General features: G+C 43.2%; 1 long non-coding RNA gene across 1 annotated transcript in view; it reads left to right on the top strand.

The window, feature by feature from the left end:
* Positions 1 to 9,910: 9,910 nt before the first annotated feature.
* LOC144761266 (uncharacterized) overlaps positions 9,911 to 10,306 on the top strand; it is a 342,504-nt gene continuing 342,108 nt past the window's right edge. The window contains exon 1 of the long non-coding RNA XR_013595654.1: positions 9,911 to 10,025. This is a non-coding gene — a long non-coding RNA (uncharacterized LOC144761266). The remainder of the gene's footprint in view (positions 10,026 to 10,306) is intronic.

Genomic DNA, 10,306 nt, shown 5'->3' with positions numbered 1-10,306 from the left:
TCTTCCAGAGACTGCCATGCAGGGCATAGCAGACCAGGCTGGAAAGAAATTCAATGGCACAGGAGTGCCAGAAGAAAACTCCCTGCAAGGCAGTAGATTAAAGTTCCAACCTTCTGCCATAACATATTTCAGTTTTGACAAAGGTGCTCATGCATGTGAAAGCCCTTTCACCAAAACTTATCACAAGCAACAGGGATCTCTTGAGCATTGAGGGCAGTCAAGCAGACAAAGGTAAGGGGCTGCCCCTCACTGAAGGATTTATGGACCGGCTGCCGTGCTCTAAATCTTCACCCAAGGATTGGGGGAGGTGTTTCAAGAGACCTCTGAACCTACAAACTAGCATTTTTAGGTCGAGCCTAGACAGCGCATGCGCTGTCGCAAGACCTGTAGGAAATACAATATCGAGGGTAATTTCTCCTGCCGCTCGCCATTGGTTAAATGTGGCATTGCTTTTGTTAGCAGGCTTATGGTTGGCTGTGGATGCGATACGTCACTTCTGTTTTTGGAGGAAGCAGCACCGACCAACTACATTTAAGGTACGCTGCAGGGCTATAGCTTTTAATCTAGGGACTACTTTGTTGTTTTTTTGTCATGACGCCTGGTTCGCGCATACGTTTAATATGCACGGCCCCCCACTACCACCTCCGTCCATCACCCTTCCCCGTACAACATGGCATATCGTGGGAAGGTCGTCTGACATGACATTGCAATCCGTTTTAGGGCAGATGTGTTGCCTCGCCAAGTGTGCATGTTTGGGCTTTATGTTAAAAATCCTAACAGTGAATGTTGTTCTAGTGCCCCGGGCACTGACCCTAGCTATGCTACCATCTACGTCATCATATTAAAGCAGCAAATCTATTTTATGTGTTTGGCTGGTGTTACTGCACAGATAGTGGTGTCAACATACATAATTCACGGAAGCTGTCTCACTCAGCAGGGGGAGGCTACACGAGCGCCATAGGTTGCTCTTCACAAACAGGACATCACCTACCATACAGAGCACAGAAGCTGTGTTACAGCAACACTGAGCGCTACATGAATATATAAATATGCAAGAGTAGTAAAACGTGCTTAATTCTCCTGAAAAAAATAATTGTAACTAATGTTTTCTTGAGAAATCAACACGTATTTTATATGTAATTTTTTCACGTATAAAAAAAAATATGCGAGTGGAATGCGTTTTAGAGTCCAGTAATGCCGTTTCGGGGTTTTGGTGACAGGTATAAGTCACGCGTCCTTCTTCCGCGTGGTTTATGCCCTTGGAACCTGTATATATCATATTGATTATGTAAATAAGAACCATCTAAAACGAATTGCGTATAAAGTCATAGATCAGGCTTTCGTAATTCTGCGCTTTGTATACCTCTACGCCACTCTTGGACGTGTATCCAACCTGTTCCACCAGAAAAAAATGCTAATCAAATAAATCGCTCGTATCGCTCCACCCGGGTACACTTCGTTAGCATTCGGAACAATAGTACAGTGGGCAACGCGCTTGCTGCTGGCCTCTTTGTGTAACCTAATAGTGATAACATCATCTAGTATCAAAGCGCTGTGAGAATTTTCAATGTGTAGTTTTTTTTTAGACTTGACCAAAGACATATTTTAATTATATCATAATCTTAAACAAATCTATCAATTTTTTAAATTAAGCACTGGAATGCCCCTTGGGATGCGCTGACTCACATTCTGTACCGCCATGAACCATATTACCGAAGGGGCCGTTCGAAACTCAGTGGCCCCTTCATTGAGTAAATATAGTGCCAGATGTAGGATGCTGATAATTACATGCATTTATAATTTTAATAAAGCACCTATATAGATGTTAGTACGGGTAGGGGCGTGGGGCGTTGGGCTAATTGGCCCCAAAAATGTAAATTGGCTCCTTGGCTTGTTTTTGTTTCCTCTGTTCTCCCAAAGGGTGCATCAGCGATGCGACGTTATCACCAAATCCTCGAAGTCACGTGACCGCCTTTAGAATACATAAAGATACCATACAAACACAGAAAATACTCTGTCATGTTCTGTACTGTACAGCTGGTATTTTAGCAACAGGACACCTCTGCAGTGCCTTGCAGATCAGCCGGGATACAAACACTCGGGCCTGCGCGTATTACAGTGACTCATTCCCCAGCATGCAAGCTGTTTCTTAAGAGGTTTCGCTGTGAAGTACAGCATCGTATTATGCTCTGCAATGTGCCTCTTGTCAAAAAGGCATCAACAAGGAAAGTCACGTGGCATTATTAATGAAAACGAATGGTAAATATATCACTGCGTATTAGCTCTTTATGCTGTTAGGAAAATGGAGAGTATAGAGGAAATCAATGCCACGTGTTTCAAGTGCTGAGTTCATTTAGTTTTAGTGGATGTGTGTTATTACACACTTACACACAGTTTGGCAATCCGCTGTTGCTATTCCTAAATATAAATATGAAAGCGAAGTAAGCCAATCAGAACCACGGTTGTATGTTATTACAACGAATTCCGTTGCAACGCATGCCTTTACCACGCATGCGTTATAACGGAATGCTATTTCAACGCATAACCTTTTCCTCTCTTTGTTCGTGGTGACGTCGTACGTCGTTAAGAGGAAACGGAAGTTTCTTTCCGTTTCCTTTTAAACGACACCGAGTGACTTTAGGTGAGTTTCTCTTTTTTAATGTTAGCCTTTACCACACATGCCTTTACTATGTAAATGTAAATGTGTTGGACTTGTAAAGCGCACAGCTGCCCGTGAGCGTCCCGGCGCTTGCTTAGGGAACCCGTCCTGGTATTCCCCTGTGAGAAACCCCAGCAGGGTGTCCACAAGGTGAAAGCCAGGCATCCCGCCGCGAGGGGCCATAGTGGAGATTAAGCAAGCTATTGCCCAGAGTGTGACCCTGTGAGTTGAGTAGGCACCAGAGCGAGAATTGTCGAGTCCATGGAATTTTGAGCCCGAGACCTGGCGAGACGGGGAATCGAACCCTGGTCCACGGTCGATCTCAGCTTCCGGGTCTGCCGCCTCTAACCACTGAGCCACGCTTCTCCACTATGTACTATGTACCTCGTAGTAAAGGTATGCGTGGTAAAGGCTTTCGTGGTAACCACGCATGCGTTGTAATGCATGCGTGGTTAATGTTTCCGTGGAAACGGCCGCGTTGTAGTGGCCGTTTCCCATAGAAATAAGAGAATGGCGCAATGTGTGCTCCTCAAGATGGCTATGTACTAAAATGTTTTTCTACACATTATCATTTAAAAATATAACAACATTCTTCTCAAAGTATACCTAGAACTAAAATAACTTCGAGCCAATGCCAATCTGGCATAGGTGAGTGATTGTGTGAATGAATAAATGGATCAAAATATAGCGAGAGCTAAAATCATTCCAGAACAATACACATCTGGCATGAGTGAGTAACTTCTTGAGTGATTGAATGAATTAACGGATCAAAATATATCCAGAATAAATATCATTGCAAAACAATACACTTCTGGCATGAGTGAGTGACTATGTGAGTGAGTGACTGAATGAATGAATCAAAGTATATTCAGAACTGAAATAATTCCAAAACGATGAACCTCTGGCATGAGTGAGTGAGTGAGTACGTGAGTGAGTGAATGAATGGTGAGGAAAGAAATGGGGCCCTACAGGACTCCCTTGTGCCTCACTCCATGTGGATGCACACAGGGGAGCACAACATGTGCCACTCTGTGTGCATGCATCCCCAGTTCAAGCACAGCATTGACTTCGCAGTGCATGCCGTACTGGAACTTCTTTTGACGTTCCCATTGTGGTGCCTATTTTATAGGCACCGCTGTAGAAACACCAAAGAATCATCACAAATGACTAAAAAAGTGATAATACGGTGGGTGGTTCTCATGCGGGTTTGGAGGTGCGGTGGTGGGATGGTGCAGCCGCTGCACCATCAAACTCGAAATGAGCCCCTAAGTGTAGATTTAATCACAAGGAAGTTCAACCATATTGCCTGAATTTGAATGAGTAAATCCTATTACAAGCACAAAGTCTCAGCATTTCTGATTCTGTGATTGGGAAATAGAACTTTACTCTGCCAGTTCCAGATATCTCCACACCTAAGTACATCTTTGTTACGCTAATACCTTTTAGTATCACCACCTCAGTGACTACATGCTGGTTAATTTTTCAACTGGCTCCTGTGTTTCTCAGATTTCAACAGAATACATTGGAACAGTTTTCTTGAAAATTCTAAGACTATTTGACTTTTTCTTTGTCTTCCCACCTCCGGGCCCCTCATTATGAGTGGCCGGTAAATTAGACAGATTCCAAACACTCCTAGAATTACCTGTGATAACTTTATTGCGGTCATAGACCATAAAAGCACAGATAAAATATGTAAATACACAAGATAAAATAGATAAATAATTAAGAACACATGGTTTAAAAATCATTAAACAGTAAGTTATCAAAGGTAAGGTAGCAAACATCACAGTTAATCACGATTTATCGCATTTTCATTAAAGTGAGCCTTCTGCGCCACATACCATGTAAAAACCGTGAAACCGCAGACACAATAGGAGGGGAGGTGTCATATCTTAAAATTCTAACAGCTTGTACACATTGCCTTAGGCCAAGACTTCTGCATAACGGTGCCAACCAGCATCTCCGTATTATACTATAAGCTGGGCAGAAGAATAAAACGTGGACTATATCCTCTTTGATATTGTTACAGACTGGGCAAGTTCCCTCCTTTCGTCCATCCCATTTACAAGTGAATGCCCCAATAGGTAGGCATCAATGTCTTAATTGTGTATAGTGTTTCCTTGCAAGGGGAGGCTGTATTAAGTACAAAAACTCCTCCCTCTTGGACACGAGTTTTACCTGCAAAAATTCTGTAGACAATCTGCCCAAAGTTGTCGAGCTATACAGCAGATTTAGGTTGTAATGTCTCAGGGAGGCCAAGAGCTCTATTCTCTTCACTTCCGGGCAGCTCTCCTCCGGGGTCTCCCATAATTGGGGCATACCAATTTGATGTACAAGGGTTTTAATGTGGGCTAGCCATGGAATGTTCTTGTTCTTCATCTGCCCCCAAACTGCAGTGAATTCAGCTCTATAATCCTCGAGCTCAGGTACAGTCCAAAGCCTTCTCCAATACAGGAGAGGTCGAGCAGCTAGCAGTTCTGAGATGGACTCTAAACCTAGGTCTAGTCTCAGGGGTGTGAGCGGGGTGCTCTGGGATAGGCCTACCAAGTTCCCCATAAAGGCCTGTTCCACCTTAAGAAGGCTTGGTGTGCTCATATAGCCCCGGATTTCTGCAGCGTACGTCACAGCTGGCCTAGCTTGTGTCCCGTAAATTTCAAGGGCTGGGGCAAGTGGCTTAAACAGGGTTGTTCTCTGGAACTTGCCAATGCCCCTTACGATCTGTGACAATCTCAGAGCAGATTTGGATACCTGTGGACCTAGAATTACCAATAGCGGTAACTTCAGGGGTGGGTAAAATCAGCCGTCATCAGCCAGGCTAGCTTGAATCCAGTGGCATACCCAGGTGGGGGTGAGTGCTTGCAATGTTCAACACTCCATCCATCATCCCCTTTGGTTTTGCTTTGTTCGCCCTAAGTTGGCAGGGTATGCCCAGACGCGAGTCCCTTGCTCACTTTGCCACCGGATTCAGCTAGCCTGGCTGATGACGGAAACCGGTCCCAGGATGCTTGTTTCTGTTCCAGGGAAGACATGGCTTGGCAGTTCGGGCTGGACTGTTCCCATGAGGCACAGGATCAGACTGATTTGCATATGGCCATGTCTGAACTGGGGTGGCAGAGTGAGCTAAAGAATGATGATGGATTAAACCCAGATCAGTTGACTGGGGGTGAGTGCTTGCAATGTTCAACACTCCGTCCATCATCCCCTTTGGTTTTGCTTTGTCTACTAAGAAATACAGAATTATTGGGGAAGTCAGTAATTATGCGCTGAGTTCCCCTGGTAAGTTCTCATTTTCCACCATACTTTCACACAGATATTTCCATAGTTTTCTAATAAATCAAATGGGTCTGGTAACTTCTGTTACAGGCCCCATCGGAAAGAAGATTTCACTCATAATGAGGGCTTTAGTAGTTTCAAGGGTGGTAAGCTGTCATGCTGCCTAACAGAAGCAGGTGTGAGGCCCTTCCAGATGGCCCAGCATATCTCTGGCATGGCATCTGACTGCACCATTCCAACATGACTCAACATTTAGGGAGGTCTATCCAGATCTTCTTAATGAGCAACAATCGTGAACAAGTTTGACTTCAGGTGGTGCTTGGTTCTTGCACCATTTAGAAGACTGTTTAGAGAAAGGTCTACCTTCTTCTTGCCGCACTGTTGGCTAGATCTTCCTGGCAGTCTGCTGGAGCATAGTAGGACTATCCAACTCTTACATGGGATTCCACAGCATAAGATCTCTGGAAGGAAACATTTCAAATAGATTACAAGTCTGCGTTGCCAGATCACATTATGTTTATTGTTACAAAGGAATAGGTTACTGGTGCTTTTCCCAATCCCCAAAAGCATCAGTCAATAACATTTTGGAGGAAGGATGGTGCGGGTGAGGAACTACTTGGTGCAACACAACTGTGATCTCTTACTCTGTCCCTTTTCAAAGGGATCTGTAGATTACTTAGAAGGTGTAGGCTTCTGCATAGGTGACCCAACTGCAAACCATTCTACTTTTTAATCCCTGAAATAAGAGACATGGGTTGTAGGGACCTATATAAGACAACGTAACAATAATTAAAGGAGGGTTCGAGGGACAGTTTAATGACCTACGCACAGTTATTATCCCCCTGACAGACTATGTGAAAAAACACCGGATAACTGTGGGTCTGAACACCATAAGATTATGTGTGTGTAGCTGGCTGGTGGTCTGTTTCAGAGTGTAAACTAAAAACAGACTAAAGGACAAACAACCTTTGTGAAAATATGTCCATCAGTTACGTATTCTGTACCACCCAGTACATCATTTGGTCTACTTCACAGTAGGTAGTCCTTATTGTATCTCCAAAGATAGTAACAGGAGATAGTTGTTGAAAACGGATGTCTAGTGGATATTATTTGGGTCGTAACTGAAAGCAGTGCATTAGTGATAAGTGAAAAAATGAAATGTGTATAATAAAATTGGATAGTACATGCAATGTAACTTTATTCTGGAGTCATGCACCTCCAACGCTAAAATCAAAATAGTGCAAAAAAGTCAGATGATTCAAACAAATAACTTCTGACTGGGTAATCTGGTCGACATGTTTCTGCGGACAATTAAAGGCCAAACATCGGCTTCCTATACAATTCTGATTTGAGACCTTGTGGTGTTACTGTAATTAATAGGTCTAGGAATGCTAATGAATGGTGATTACATTCCAACGTGAAGCGCAAGAAATTGTTGCGATTATTCAGCCAACTGTGGAAGGACTGGAGGGAGATTTCATCACCACGCCAAATCACGAGGATGTCATCAATGTATCTCCTCCATGTACGTATTGATGTTAAATACGGATTTTGTATAGGAAGCCGATGGCCCGAAACTCACTGCTACAGTACACTAGCTGTCACCCGAAGTCTTTGCGTGATAACTTACCGTATGGACAATTTTTAAGGGTACAACGCAATTGCTCGACGAAAGTAGACTTCGAGAAACATTCTGAAGATCTAGCCAAACAACTTTGTGACAGGAGTTATCCAAAGAAACTTGTGAAACGCTCAAAGAAGAGGGCGGCAAACAATAATCGTGAAGCCTTGTTGGAAACATCTATTCCCAAAGAGAAGAATGAAAGATTGACATGTGTCAATACTTTCAGCACACGGTCTAATGCGATACAACGTATAGTTCGCAAACATTGGAAGATCTTAAACACGGGGCAAGACTCTTTAGAACAACCACTGTTTGCTTTTAAACGAGCCACGAGCTTGAGAGACCATCTGGTACACACCAGACCCCCGGCCAGAGAAGTTCACCAAGTTGGCACACTATGGAATATGCCACCAGTGATAGGCCATCATCCGTGTGGGAACTGTGCTGCATGCCCCCAGACAAGACATACGACATCAGTTGATATAGGGACAAGCCGTCGCTGGGAACAAAAGCGTTTCACAAATTGCAATAGCAGCCATCTGATCTATCTCATCACTTGCCCGTGTACACTCAGGTATGTGGGTATGACGACTCGTAAGATCAGAACAAGGATCTCCGAGCATAAAAGCACAATAAGGTGCAAGAAGCAAGCCCCCCGACTCACGAATCATTAAATCCAAGTGGGCCATAAACCAACGGAGTTTGAATGGACAGTACTAGAACAGCCGAACATCCCAGCACATATAACTGATGTGTGCAGACACCTATTTAAAATTGAACAGAAATGGGCGTACAAACTGAATTGCGACAAAATCGGTCTCAATGAAGACATCCCGTGGATGGCATTATAGATCCTCTGTTTGCCTTATGCCTAACCTCTAATCTGCTGCCATTCCGATAACATGTCCCAGTACCTCATGAATAACCCCCTACATGAGAGTGATTTATCCTTTCAAATAAATATTCCTGCCATACTAATGTGGATGCACGAACGTGACTATCAAATACGTTTTGGCCACCTGCTAAGACCCTGATTGGATGCCCACACTATAAGTGGATTTAATTTTCCACTTCCAAAAACGGGCTTATTTGGAAATTCATGTTGAATCAAAAATATCATTAAATTAAATAAAATGTATAAAGGACATAGCGAGAACTACATAGACCAGGGTTCACGGTAATTTCATCGAGTGAAGTACCAGTATTCCATCATGACTGATATTTATTAGCAATGTTTGCAAACTAAAAAACGTGAAGATAGTTTGCAGCAATGGAAATGGATCCTTTAGAAGAGAAACAATCATGTTATTAAGAGAGAACGATGCACTGTGAACCACAAATCCCATGATTCACAGTAGTTCTAGTGGTTTTCTGTTGACCAATCAAACTATGGCGCAGAATCAATAAGGAAGTAGGAAACCAGAGCCGCGGCACCTCCCCAAACAGCCCGGCAGGCTGACTGGAGTACCGACGGACAGGTAAGGGTTAGGCGGCAGAAAGAAAAGATCGCTTTAATTCATGTTGCGCGCTGCAAAGGAATGAGCGCGGTGTCAGAAATGTGACCTCACTCTAAGTTGAGACACGTGTGGAGGACTCTACACGAAGTGGGAGTACTGGCTGGGTTATTTACATTTTCTGCACAGCCGCCCACGTGCACTGTGAGCTTTACGTTTTCCAGCATTTCGCAAGTCCCAGTAACAGGACAGCGTTTGAACAATATAAGGATATTAGGGGTGTTTAAACACCCGTCGCATGCATAATTATCCTTCATTTTCCCTCGTAACAATTTCTTCCTCGAAACACAGCGGGAGAGACATGGGGATTACTATTGAGATAGTTTGGAAACTAGTAAACGCATATGTAATGCTCCAAGGGCGACGCCTAAGATCATGCGTATAGATCCATGTGGGGCCATGATAACCATATAATTACAAATACGCAGTACGTGTCTGAACTCTAATGGGGTGTAGAAGACCTGGTAGGACATTTATGTCTACTTTACAGCCGCCTGTATGGAACTATGGGCTAAGTACATCCCGTTATATCGCAAGTCCACACGATATAACGAGGGATGATAAACAAAAAGGAAATAAGTGTTTAGACCTAGTGATAAACCGCAAAGTTTTCCTTCTTAACCTAGCATGATGTGCTTGAAGTTTAACATATAAGTTAAACATAGAAACCCTTAGGTAAATTAGGAAATGAACATTTATAAATAAGTTGACATGATATTTGAGGTTCATTAACAGGGGCATCTTAAAGCATTGAGTCTCACATTGCTGAACGGTCATGGTGTTCTTCACAACTATTTTATTTTATTTTATCGTTCTCTGCACTACAGAGCGGTGCTTCGAATTCCTGAGCTGTTTGCCAGGTGAGGCGAGGCAGTTTCCCCTTACAAATTAACTGGACCATATATGTGAGGAATAGCAATTGAGTAATGTGACTTGATAGCCCTTACTAATGAAGGTATGTTATCCTATCTTGTATTTTTGTTTATGTGTGTGTATGTTGGCGGCTCTACATTGGGACCCTCTGACTCTCTCAGGAGGAGAACCAGAAATGAACAGGTGATAATCAGCATCTTTGTTCACAATTGTCCTTTTGTTTATATCTTTTTCACGTTTAAGCAGTAGCAATTAAGTTAATGGGCCCTGAGGAAGCGGCAGGTACAATGTTTGGCCTTTAATTGTCCGCAGAAACATGTCGACCAGATTAGCCAGTCAGAAGTTATTTGTTTGAATCATCTG

This window comes from Lissotriton helveticus, chromosome 6 (genome assembly GCF_964261635.1).
Source record: "Lissotriton helveticus chromosome 6, aLisHel1.1, whole genome shotgun sequence".
NCBI classification, from domain to species: Eukaryota; Metazoa; Chordata; class Amphibia; order Caudata; family Salamandridae; genus Lissotriton; species Lissotriton helveticus.
This window is presented reverse-complemented; position numbering and strand designations above follow the sequence as displayed.